A 14332-nucleotide genomic window follows, 5' to 3' on the forward strand; every position below is an offset into this window, starting at 1 on the left:
AAAATATCCACAATATCAAACAGCTGATAACTAATTTATATCACAAGCACACAGTTCCTTTTTCACTAGATGACAGTGCCCATTTTCCAAACACAGGATCCTTCTCTTTTACGCATATCTCCTAACATATCTTGATTCGGTTTCCCACCACATCGTCCCATTTCAAAACTGTCAATTGCCTCTTAAGAAAACTGCATGCTGGTCGAAGCCAACCAGCCACCGGGAAATGTCCGATTAACTGCATATAAATTAGTTATCAGCTGTTTGATATTGTGGACATTTTTACTTGTTTATCTTTGGATGATATTTATTGATTCTTGTTGTCATGGAGAAAATAATATTTACTAGTGAGTTTTATTGTTCTGATGTGTAGTGAATGTTAGTTTGTTAAAGCATTAAATATCTTTAATTATTTGTCTTCAATTTGCATGTTGAATTAATTACAGTTTCCAACATTCTTAGCATCAGATAAGTAACACACTCCCTGATAATGATAGTTGCCAGCGATGCAACATGTTGATTGTAATCTGATAACCCTACAATTAGCGAGGTGTCCTTCACTCAACGTTTACAACATTTTTAACATCAGATGCACAACACGACTCCCTGATAATGATTATATAGTTGCCAGCGATGCAACATGTTGATTGTAATCTGATAACCCTACAAGTAGCAAGCAGGTAGCAAGGTATCCTTCAGTCAACGCTTAGCTTAGAACATTCTTAACATCAGATAAATAACCGCTTTCCTTATACTGTATCTCACATCACATTACAAGCTGCGAGAACGGTTAATATATTGAAGATTATTCGCCACTACAATATGTCACCCAATATCTGGTGTCAGTAATATTGAAGTTCCCTTTAATAAACAGGTTCCCCACACATTCAGCATCTGATTAGCCACTAACTTTCCGGTCATGAAGAGTAAGGCAGTTAGAAAAAATACCAGTATGGATCATAAACATAAACAAATGACGTTGTTGGCCCGAATCCTTTAGCATTGAACATATGTTTTGGCAGATCCATTTAAGCAATGTTAAATAATGTTTATTTTCGGGCCAAAAACGTCATTTGTTTATGTTTATGATCCACACCGGTATTTTTCTAGTATTCATGGCAGTTACGAACAAGTCCAAGCAAACTAAAAAAACTTACACAGGGATCGTTAAAAAAATTGCAAGAAAACGTTTAATGGTTTTATTTTATAGTGTTGGGTTTGCAGAATGATATACTAAAAGCTGCCAAAAATCGGTGCATGAGAAAACCACTAAAAACGCAATTTAAAATGGCGGCTTTTCCCAACATTGGACAAATTAAAAATACCCCCGCCGCAGCAAACCTGCAGACTAAGCGAATTTCCATTAGCCTGATAGGATTTCACATTAAAATGCCTTCTTAAAAATATCATATTTATTCCCTATTTAAATAGAATTAGTTTAACGAGTACTTAGGTTTGCTGCAACAGGGAGGGTAAAAAGGTGGTTTTTTATGTTAATAGTTTAGTAAGAAATGAATGTATTTTCCAAATTCGATCAAAATATGTTCATAAACAAGTAAACTACAACAGTTGACTTATTCTCCATAAGAATAACATAGGGATTTTAAATTTACAATTTTTTTGAATTTTCTCTGTAACCATTAGGCGCACAATAACGCTTCAATATACTAAATTATTTGTTTTTTTAAGCTCTACAAAATGGTTTGGAAATAAATTGTAAAATTTTGTGTTTTTATGGTCAAAAATGGGAAAAACCTATTTTTACCCCATAAAACCCCTCATAAACCCCCGTTCCCATAGTCCGATCATGCTGGTTCGCGAACTCGTTCAAATAAATGTAGGTTTACACGTTTGCACCAAATTTCATCAAAATCGGATCATTTTTGCTCGAGTTATCGTGCTGACGGACACACACACACACACACATATATATATATATATATATATATATATATATATATATGAATTTGAACGGATGGTCTTTTTGGCCTCTAGGGACCTCAAAACGAAAAAATAAATCGGTCCCGGGTCCAGGTCTTACCATGAGTACTACGGTAATAGCTTATTCCCTATATGGGAAATTCGCTAAAATATGTTTCACATGCATTTGTTATGCACATTTTTCGAGATATTGACTTGGGATCACTAACTGTATTTAGGTATTTGGGTGGTTAGTACTTCATTTTAATAGGGATCACGTTTTTGGCCGCCATCTTGGATCCGCCATATTGGACATAGATAATTTTTTTCAAAGTAATGATAGTGTTGTGACACATCATTACAAACTACATTTTAACACTGATTTTTATGCTGAAATCCGTTTTTCAATATTTTTTTTTCATTTAGAAGATATACTGAAACGAAAACTCTCCCCCATACTTTTCTTATGGACGTTTTGTAATTTGATAATTTGTGTAAGATTATTTTTCTTATATCTTCAGTTCTTATTAACGCTTGCAGTTCGTTCTTGGCTTAAAATATTCAGTAATGTAAGGGCTTTCGTTTCAGCTCTTGAGCATTAAAATCAGACGAGCTAAAGAGCAGCTACGAACCTCAGAACAATATTAAATATAACTTTTTAGAAATATATTTTTATAAAAAGATTTATAACTCCGGTTGTTAATACGTCACCAAGTTCTTTCTGGTCTCAAATTATGTTTGGCTTTGATTTTATTTATCATTAACCAAAATCTGACAATTTTAAAATGAGTCATGGACCTTAATTTGACTTTAAAATGTATTTATTTCGAAATTTGTCTTTGGTTTAAGACATATATCCCCAAGTATAAAAAGCTACCAATAAGTAATCTTTAGCTAAAATAAAAGTAAATAATTTGACGAATTATTTTAGACTATAATAGTTTTGGGAGTTATTTAGAATTGGGGATATACGTCTTTAACTAAAGACAAATTTTGAAATAAATACATTTTAATGTTTAATTAAGGTCCATGACTCATTCTAAAATTGTCGGATTTTGTTTAATGATTAATAAAATCAAAGCAAAACATTTACTGAGTAATTTTAGACCAGAAAGAACTAGGTGAACTAGGTATTAAAAACCTGAGTTGTAAATCTTTTAATACAAATATATTTCTAAAAAGTTAAATTTAATATTGTTCTGAGGTTCGTAGCTGGTCTTACCCTCGTCTGATTTTAATCCTCAAGAGCTCAAATGAAAGCCCTTACATTACTGAATATTTTAAGCCTAGAACGAACTGCAAGCGTTAATAAGAACTGGAGATATAAGAAAAATAATTTAAAAAAATTATCAAACTACAAAACGTCCATAAGAAATGTATTGGGAAGAGTTTTCATTTCAGTATATCTTCTAAATGATAAAAGTAATTGAAAAACGTATTTGGTCATTGAAATCAGTGTAAAAATCTAGTTTGTAATGATGTGTCACAACAATACTATTACTTTGAAAAAAATTACCCTATGTCCAATATGGCAGATCCAAGATGGCGGCCAAAAACGTGATCCCTATTAAAATGAAGTACTAATCACCCAATGAATACAGTTGGTAGTCCCAAGTCAATATCTCGAAAAATGTGCATAACAAATGCATGTGAAACATATCTTTTTAATTTGTTCAATCTTGGGAAAAGCCGCCATTTTAAATGGTGGTTTTAGTGGTTTTCTCATGCACCGATTATTGGCAACTTTTAGTATGTCATTATTCAAACCCAACACTACAAAATAAAACCATAAAACGTTTTCTTGAAATTTGTTTAAGGCCTTATCCTATATTTCTCTGACTACTATGTTCTTCGTTAAATACGGTAATTAAATTATCAGGTGTGAATTCATTTAGTTTTCAATTCTCAGATTAAATGTTGTACCTATTTGAAATAGATCGGATGCCGATTATATACACTTTGTGTTAAGAGTTTTCATATAATCACTCTTGGCTTCCAAAGCAACATAGATCTACCAACGACCATTGATTGAGTTAATCTTGCAGGATTAGTGTCATTTTTTGTATGTAACTCATCCTTTGTAAGATAACCATATCAAAATGCAGGGTGTTTTTAAAAGAATGCCGGAATTTTAAACGGTTTTTGCTCGGGGACTATTCAAGATAATTAAACGATTTAAACGTCAAATTGAAAATAACAACGTTTTTTCTCACTCTTTGATTATATTCGGAATGATTTAATAAAATTCGTATTTTTATCAATATTATATGAGCGTAAAACTGACAAAGTATGAACGCTTAGGGCGATTGGTGAATTTATCTGATGTCTAAACTAAATCCTTAGGCACAAAGACTCTATCTTTTACAGATAACATCATTAAGTGACCAATTAATAAGGTTTGTTCAACTAAAGAATTCGCCGGGCAACCGTTTTTTTTGGGGGGGCTTCTGATGCAGAATTGTAGGATTTCTTCGATTATGTCATAACTTGTTTTTAGCCGGCCAGGTGAAGGTCTTTTCAAAACACCACGACCACGGTGCCGCGAAACTCATTAAACCATCTTCAATTTGATTTATCATCAAGTAGATTTTAATTTAGTTTAATTTAGCAATGGATATAAACTATGTGAACCACAGATTACAATCTGTGCCTTCTGTTGCACCGTAAACGTCATACTGGCGACTGGCGTCAAGCTATGAGTCGCAATAGTGGCCTACCACCACGCACCAGTTTTGCGCATGCTAAGGTAAAAATTTCCTCCCTTGCTACAGGGAAACAAACTTAGTTATTTTAGCTTCAATTTGACGTATAAAACGTTTAGATATTTTGAATGGTACCCAAGCAATCTATCTATCTATATATTAATAGGCAAGCATGTTTCTTTAAAACCTTTTTTCTCAGCTCGTGTGCATCGTAGGGAAAATCTACGCATACTGTTAGAAAGCTATTTTCCTGTAGGTGTGCAGAATCCCTTTATAAATTAAAATAGGCTCAAAAATAAGCACAAAAAATGAATTTAAAATTTTGAAAAATTTAACATGGATATTATGAGTTGCCATGCTGGTGACGAAATAACAACGAAATATAAACAGAAAATCAAAACAAATGGAAGAAACTCCAATCACATGTTCTATTCAAAGTGTGGAATGAAAATAAAGAAGTCTGTACATTAAATATTTTTGGTCGAGTTTCGACCACTGGACGACCTCTAGTACTTATTTAATACGCAAGCACGATTTTTGTGACAATTACTCCTCCGAAACTACTGAACCGATTGGCAAGTTTTTGGTGTCATTGGAAAGAGCGTAACGTGAAGTTGTGCAGGAAACTTTCTTTTAAGGTAAATAATTAGAGAGTGAGGCCCTAGGGCCCTTTAAAGTTTCATATTCCTCCATAATATTAACATGGGAAACAAACATTGTTTTGAAACTTCAGCTGTTGTCAGAAAGTAAATATTACATCATTCGTTTCCATGGAAGCATGAGAAAATTCACAATGTTTACATTTGCTTTAAAATTTTATTGTAAACAACCAGAACTGTCAAATTTCTATTTCACAAATTCCGAAAGCTGACCAAAAAAAATGTATTTTCCTTTGACCATGTAAAACAACTATGTGGTAGATTTATTTAATCTTAAACTTTATGATAGATTATTTATTATAAATCTATTTCAATGATTATGAAACAGATTTTTCCCGTTGCGAAGCAAAAATTAATAGTGAGAAGAAGAACATATGTAAAACAGTCAATGTGTAAATTATCTATGTTGTATTAAAAATGTGTTTAGTATTGGATGTTGGTTTGTGTTGAATGATATCGGTTATTAGTTATTGCATTTTTATTCTAAGGATTTGGCATATTATTAAGCCTATGATAAATAACACCATTTCAGAGTTCTATCAGTTTTTGCCTAGAGTTTAAAGTAGCCTACACCTTATTGTCTACATATTGGCTAAACAACTTAGGTACGGTACTTTATAAAAGCTGACAGCCTTTTTACGTTGACTTAATGTAAGCTTACCTTTTCCCGTACATGGACATATTGATTGTTAAAAATTAACCCTTTAAACTGGAATAGGACTGTCATGTAAATAGTGAGTATTTCCTTTAGTTAATAATCTTATAGTTGACTCTTTTAAAATCATCAGAAATTATGACTGTTATTATTTTTAAACAAGTTATTTGTTTATAAATAACTCCTGTACTTCTTTGCAATTGCTCGATTTCGAGCAACATGTACACTAGTTATATTTAAAATCCCGGCATTATTTTAAAAACACCCTTTAAATCAGTGGAAATGTGTTAATATTTTATGTAGTAAAAAATAAACCCCTTAAATACAATTAATTAATTACATTATTTACATTTATTTACATTAATTATGTATATTTACTACATACTTCTCTTTTTATATAATTAATACGCCAAAACGAAATTTGTCGGTTGAACTCCTTCCCCATTTCTTAACCGATTTTAACCATTGACGTCTCATTGGAAAGATTGTGTCACGTAGAAGTGCAAACTGGCCTTACATTTTTGAAAAAGTTCCTTGGGCTCTGCCCCAATGGCATTTAAAGTTCACAAGTTAGCATTATGAATAACACATTTATTTACATTATGATCAGCTGGATATTTAATTGCTGTTAATATTAAGCTGCAATTCAAAGAAATACGTCCCACAAAAATTAAATCATTGGAAATGACTATTGAAATTATGGAAACATAAAAAGTCATAGAACGCCACCGAGTAGAAGGAATAGAGTTATTATTTTTTAAAGAATTTATGATCGTTATTACCCTTTATAATGAAGAACACCTACAAGATGAAGGTCCCTACAAACGATGAACAAGAATGTTAGCCGACGTGCTACAATTTATAGTAGGGAACATGGACTTAACTCTGTGATCATTGCAGAGGAAAACCCTCTCTAAGGCTAAATAAATCTGGTACGTTAATGACATTAATCTATGTTTCCATAAAAGTCAAGTGATTTTAGAATAATAGCTTATGAAAATATTTAAGAAACCCTTACTAAAATTTTTATTTAATGCATTTAATTATTATTCATATATAGCTAAGGGAAACAAAAACCAACTGAACAACATCAGATCTTTAACTCTGCATTTTCTCAGGTAAATATAATTAATGTTATTGCAACTAACCAAAAGTACGCCAATTGAACAAATAAAATTGTGACAGACAACAGGAAGTCCTTTAGGTGATGAAAAAAGTTTTTATCTTTATTAAAGAATGGCTGAAATTTGTAAACTTACTGCTGGCGACAAGGGTGGTACCATGCATAGGTTAATCAATAACGAAGATAAACATGGACAACCTTATGCGGCTATAAGTTAGGAAATGTGTGTAGAAAACACTTACAAAACAATACCAGATACAACAATATATGATAAAATAATTCCAGGAAATGTTCATTACTGTTTTATATACATCGTGAGTATCTCCATGAGTTACACACCGGTAATCTTTGAGTTGACTCTTTTTTCAAAGTCAAAGTCAACTCGTTTATCTCCAGAAGTTAAACAATACAATATACAGATACAAATTATAAAGAAATGTATTTTACCTACGACCGTTTTTTAAAGTAGCCATTTCAGTCCAGTTCTTAGAATTTAAAAGTTTCACTTTACAGCTGTTTACTTTCATATCCGCATAGTTTCATTTCATATCCGCATAGTTTTCTCATATCCACACAGGTAACGGACCAATGAGGTTCAAGTATTGAGAGAAAAGAATTAAAATTTTAATGCTTCGAACGTCAACTAATCAGCTGATCAGCTGATCAGTTGACCAATTTAATTGTTGATCCGACTTGTTCATGTTGATACTCGCGTATTCTTAATTAAGATGGTGGAAGTCCAAAAATAAATGAAATATTTGCCGAATTGTACCTGATACAATATTATTTATGGTAAGAATGCTGCTAGCAATGTAATATTTAACGAAGTTTAACAAACACGTAATTACAGGAAATCAGCTGATTATACAACAAGTCGTTGCATCACTTTCAGTGGCAATGACAATACACGAAAACATAACCTCTCTAAAAAGTTATCAGTAGTGATTGTTAGTAATTAAATCCAGATTGATAGTAATTAAAAAACGGTCGTAGGTAAAGTAGTGTACGCAACTCGCGTTAATAGTCTTTACGACACTCGTAGAAGTTTTTAAGGCACGAGCCTTGGCGAGTGCCTTAAATTTTCTACTCGTGTCGTCGTTGCGTAAACTACTATTTCCGCATAGGTGGACACATTTTTTTTTGAACTCATTGTAAATATGACTGTTATTTGTTTTGAAATAACTTCTGTATTCCTTTGCAATTGCTCGAATTCGAGCAACATGTACACTAGTATATTATGATAACAAGTCTTTAAGGTATATAGTACATGTTTACGGTAATATGTTTACATCCCTGCGAAGGTGTATTTTTGGCCGCCATCTTGATTTTTACTTGTTTAGTGATTTACGTAATCGTAAGTAACAAAGACATTTATGTATGTTTATATACTTCCACATACATACATAATGTGGCATAGTAAAGGAAAGTAACAATCAATAAAAATAGCAGTTTTATGATTTTACAATAAAGTAAATTTCCTGATCGAGTGAAAACATTGTTTAGTAAATATTATAAGTTTATATAAGTGGGTCCATTGAAACAATAAAGCTGATGAATTTAATATTACTTAGGTACTGTAATGAGGAAACGTACGTAAAAGTACATTACAGATTATTTTGATACTAGACCGATTCATTTCTCCTAAGGGGGTATAAAAGGAGGAACTCTTTGTAGGAAAACTCCCATTCGGTTTGGACTTTGTGGATGAGAGTCTTCATAACATATGCTGCCTGGATAAATAGAATGCACAAAGATTGAAAAGGAGGATTCGTGGGTTTTCATTGTCATTTCAACGTTCTGATGGAAATATTGTACTTAAGACGGTTTTATTTCCCATTTTAGAAAATATTTGACAGTAGGATAGTTTTTGTGACAAACGTGAGATATTTACAAGCTTTATTCGTTACTGATGTGGCTGAGATATTTACACGTTCTATTCGTTACTGATGTGCCGGAGACAATTACACGTTTTATTCGTTACTGATTTTGCTGAGGTATTTACACATTCTATTCGTTATTGATGTGGCTAAGTAATTTGTACACGTTCTATTCGATACTGAGGTGGCTGAGTAATTTACAGTGTTCTATTCGCTATTGATGTGGCTGAGTGATTTACATGTTCTATTCGATATTGATGTGGCTGAGTAATTTACATGTTATATTCGATATATTGATGTGGCTGAGTAATTTACATGTACTATTCGTTATCGATGTTGCTGAATAATTACATGTTCAATTCGTTACTGAGGTGGCTGAGGTATTTACACGTTCTATTCGTTATTGATGTGGCTGAGTAATTTACATGTACTATTCGTTATTGATGTGGCTGAGTAATATAAATATACTATTCGTTATTGATGTGGCTGAGTAATTTACATGTTCTATTCGTTACTGATTTTGCTGAGGTATTTACACGTTCTATTCGTTACTGACGTGGCTGAGTAATTTACACGTTCTATTCGTTACTGAGGTGTTTAAACGCTATAAATGGTGCTGCTGTTTCTATATCATAGCATTTACACGTAATATTTATTACTGATCGTTTTTAGAGATTTAGCCTACTTGTTTTATTTTTTGTTGCTGTGATTGAGGAAATTACACGTTTTATTTGTTTGCTCTGTGCCTGGTGGTGGTTACATGTTTTATTAGCCTTTTAAACTAAACACGTAATATTAGTTTCTGTAAATGCAAATATACATTTTTATCTATAACATCATATTATAACAGTTGAAATATAAATTACTTCAATGTCATGCCGTGTTCAAGTATTACTAAGTAATTACTCCACTACCTTGTCAGTAGAGACGTTATCCTTTACTAAATGGTGATTTAAACCTGTAGAAACTACAATGTATTCTGGGGCTGTAAGAGGCGGCTGTTAGGGATGCGGTCGTATGGTGAACAGAACCCCAGGCATGCGCCTTAGTTCTGGCAAATAAATTAATCCGTCCATACTTCGCCTAACTTTAAGCAAATTACTTTTTCACTTTAAACAGATAGCACAACATCATTAAACGATTATGAAGTACAGTACATATTTAAATAATCTGGGGTTTGACACATTTAAGCATACATTGCACAGCTAGATTTAAATAACTAAAATTCACTACGCCGATCCGGTACCTGATTCTAACTTTGAAAATTAGTTTTTATATGATGATTACAGTGCGTGGAATGAACGTATAATTGGGCTGAATACTCATCAATGCATAAATTACTAAACATGTGAATTAAATTACTGAAGCTAAACTTATATGGAGGAAAAATAGTTCGTTATTAGATTTAAAAACTATTTAACCCCATAAGATACTTGAATAGTCCCTCACACATCAATGAAAAAATCTAAAAAATAATTGTAAAACAAACCACTAAAACCGATTAGAAAGGTAAACTTGCAAAACTGTCTAGTTTGCTTGATAAACGAAGGGTATGTGGCAAACGAGTGGATCTATATAATACAGAAAACTGTTCTCATAATGAACCAATGGGTACAAGATGATAGTGTAGAACTTACCTGGAGGTGTACCTGGGCCGCCGCTGGGCGCTGGACCGCTCGCTCAGTGCTGCTGGATGCTGGGGTATTGATCACTCCCTGCCACCTCCGCGCACACTCCCGTCTGTTTCTATGCCAACCCCACATTCCCGCACCCCACCCGATACATCGATACTGTTTTTCAGTTTTGTTAGTGTATTTTTAACATTTATAGGTAAATATTTATTTCCCCGAAGGCAGGGTAGTGGAGTGTTTCGACTCGAAGGTAGAATTCGGTGGACGAGCGAGAGGGCTCGGCTGGATACGGATCGAATGAACGATCTAGTTAACCTTTTGCCTTAAATAATTATCTATTTGTGGTACGACACTCTGTGTTATCAGCACTCATTCTATTGTTAATGTGGGAGGGATCATTATTATGGTCGTAAAATCTTGCTTTTACAACCTTTTTGTTCATCGTATGGTATTAATTAGAAATTTGTATTTCTAAATCAATTGCTATTTCATTTTTGAAATCTATTGGAGAATTAGATATGTTAAATATGTTTAAAGGTCGAAACATAGCTTATGAAACAAATATACAGTTAATACAAAAATTACAATTCCTTACACAAACTAAGTATTACCATTTGATAAAACAGTATGGTAGCCTACATTTAACCGAAATATTTGCAGCATAATGAATTAATTTGAGGAATATAGAATCGTTGGAAATAGAAAGAGAAATGTACATCGTTGTGGTATAAGATCAGCCATGAACATTGATACTGTGAGTGGTTTGGACGAAGAAATACAATTATCACAGATTTGCTGATTTTAGGGATTTATGTTATGTCCATGGCACCTTTTGCATAATGATTTGTACTTATGCCCCTCTAGAAACTCGAGGATCATGGACAGTGATAAATTTACGGAAAATGAGTGTTAGGAAAACAGGAACATTAAGTTGATAAAAAACATTATCTGTTGAGGCACATTCCAATATCTTTGGGAATTTTACTAAACAAATATTCCGATCATGACAATTCTAACGTCATATATCCGTGACCGACACCTCTGCGTGAACTGAAAAAAAAAACATTCAACAAAGAATAGCACATGTAACTTTACACTCAACACTACAAAAAAGTCATACAAAACTACTATAAGAATATCAACTGCTAGAAGAGGTCCAGATGTGACCATTTCTCTTGCTTTATACGTTCTACTTTTATCTGAAAAGGCCACCATACAAAGGTACCGGTAGGTATTTTAAGCCAAGTATGAATATCCACAATTCGTGACTTCCATGTATCTGAATAACAGGACGACGCCGGATTATTTAAATATACATAGTAAAATACTATGATGTTCAAATTATTTTTTTAGGTAATCTTTGTTAGTCCAGTCAATGAATGATCCAAAAGTAGGTGTAGAGTGCGTGAGCAGGTAACTAAGCGATTCCTTCAGAAACTTGTTTAGGGGGCTTAGGGTGTTAACATACCAAAAGTCCTGACTCCTAGGTGGTGAGCCAGGGGGTGGAGGGGGGAAAAAGGGGGGGGAAAAGGTACGCATTTTAGGTTTTTTTATTATATCTCGAAAACTATCAACTTTTTGTATACTATAGTAAATTATAAAATTGAAGAAGATTAAATTTTCTACAAGAAAAGTATATAATGTGTTTATTTTGGTTCAACAGATTACGAGTTATAACTTATTTAATTGATATCTTATTAAAATACTCCTTCCTTAAGAAATACATGTAAATTAGTATGCGAAATGGGGCGAATCCTATCCGCCCAAAGGAAATATAACTGATATTCTGGAAATCTTGACAAAATTTCCAGTAATTTGACACTTTAATCATGAAATTTTGTCAAAAATTAAAGCGAGGGTGAGCGTTTAAAAATGGGATGATTTAAGGTTTTTTTTATATTTCCAATAAAAAAACACCAAAACTCGACATTTTGTTACCTCGCCCTCGCCTTAATTTTGGATCAATTTTAATGATTAAAGTGTCAAATTACTGGAAATTTTGTCAAGATTTCCAGGATATCATTTATATTTCCTTTGGGCGGATAGGATTCGCCGCATTTCGCATACTAATTTACATGTATTTCTTATGGAAGGAGATTTTAATAAGATATCAATTAAATAAGTTATAACTCGTAATCTGTTGAGCCAAAATAAACACATTATATACTTTTCTTGTAGAAAATTTAATCTTCTTCAATTTTATAATTTACTATAGTATACAAAAAGTTGATAGTTTTCGAGATATAATCAAAAAACCCAAAATGCGTACCTTTCTCTCCCCCCTTTTTCCCCCCTCCACCCCCTGGCTCACCACCTAGGAGTCAGGACTTTTGGTATGTTAACACCCTAAGCCCCCTGAACAAGTTTCTGAAGGAATCGCTTAGTTACCTGCTCACGCACTCTATACGTCATTCCTTGACTGGACTATGTAATCTTCGGTTTGTTTTAGTGCAATATAATTTGTTTTAACTAACAGCTGGTTAATTATAAAAATGCCCTATAGAACTATGAGGTTATTTACTCTGATTTTGTCTTCGATTATAGGAAATAAGTAAGATTAGTAGACCACCGAGATAAGTAACACCATTGACTATACACCTCTAGATTGAACATGTAATGCATTTAGTTGATAACCAGATAGCGGTGCGGAGCAACGCAACCTATCGTCATATAACGGAAACATGTGTTCTGTCTGGTGCTGCCCCCGCGCGGAGAATGTGAAAGCTACTAGCACTAGCACACTACAATGAGAGACGAGACTAGTCGGCGCTCGGCTCGGCAGTCGCCGGGGCCGATGACGGCGGAAGTGATGTAAATAAATAAAACTATCACTTCCATTATCTCACCCACACGGGCTCAACGTCGAGTGACATAACTCTGGCCTCTGACACTGCTGACACTGTGTTCATGTAAGGATAGTCAGCTGTTACTATGCAACTTTTGTTAATGAAACATTAAACCATTAAACAAAAGTATCAACTGACTTGATGTTTTCAACATGACACGGTTCGGGAACGCCTCACCATTAATAAATAGATTATTTCAACACCGGATACACATTTTAAAATGAACCTTTCATTAACTGTACTATACAATATAAAATGGCAAAAATCAACATTAGTAAATCTAGTTATGTAACAGCCTGCTGTACACTATTGATTAGTTAAAAAGTTAAAAATATTGATTACACTATTGATTACACTATATTGGTTACACTATTGATTAGTTAAAGAAGTGTTAAAAATATTTGCTTAGACGCTATTTCTAATTAATTTTAACAGAGTAATTATGATACTTATTTTTTATGAGAAATAGCTACAATGAGTCAAAACCACAGATTTGAATTAGGGGACTAGGCATGTGTAAGTAGTCCGTTCCCTGACGGTGTAGGGCGCGAGTTGCCCCGTCTCAATTCGTTGGGACATGACATGCCGCTCGCTACCTTTGAGTGACGTGTCATAAAGTTTTTGTGCCATCTCCTTCATCCCTTAGTTTGACGCCAAAATGTTAAAAGCTGTATTGTTGCCAAACTTCAGTTCGCAAATGTTTGAGCACGGCGACGGTCGTAACGGTTGTGCACGTCGTCGTTAGTTTTGACCGGTGTGTCGTGTCGATTTCGAGTGCGTGTGTTTAACGTATGTTGGTGAAAACGTAGGGACTTTTTTATTTACTGTTTCAGAATTGGTGACGAATACTTCTAGGTATTGTTCCATGGGTCAAAATAAAACTCCCAAGTTAATGAGAATGTAAGTTATAAGAGCCTAC

General features: G+C 33.5%; 2 protein-coding genes across 4 annotated transcripts in view; one reads left to right on the top strand and one right to left on the bottom strand.

The window, feature by feature from the left end:
• Positions 1 to 10663, bottom strand: part of LOC128984115 (glutamate-gated chloride channel) — a 216133-nt gene extending 205470 nt beyond the window's left edge. For 2 of the 3 annotated variants that reach the window (XM_054403469.1, XM_054403433.1), the window contains exon 1: positions 10574 to 10663. The gene's annotated coding sequence lies outside the window, so the exon portion shown is untranslated. The remainder of the gene's footprint in view (positions 1 to 10573) is intronic. The other variant, XM_054403439.1, reaches the window with a different exon arrangement.
• LOC128984186 (annexin B9-like) overlaps positions 1 to 14332 on the top strand; it is a 281946-nt gene that overhangs the window by 134181 nt on the left and 133433 nt on the right. The window lies entirely within an intron of this gene.

This window comes from Macrosteles quadrilineatus, unplaced genomic scaffold, assembly GCF_028750875.1.
Source record: "Macrosteles quadrilineatus isolate MER2022 unplaced genomic scaffold, UCM_ALF_1.0 Scaffold_1__1_contigs__length_201487025, whole genome shotgun sequence".
NCBI lineage: Eukaryota > Metazoa > Arthropoda > Insecta > Hemiptera > Cicadellidae > Macrosteles > Macrosteles quadrilineatus.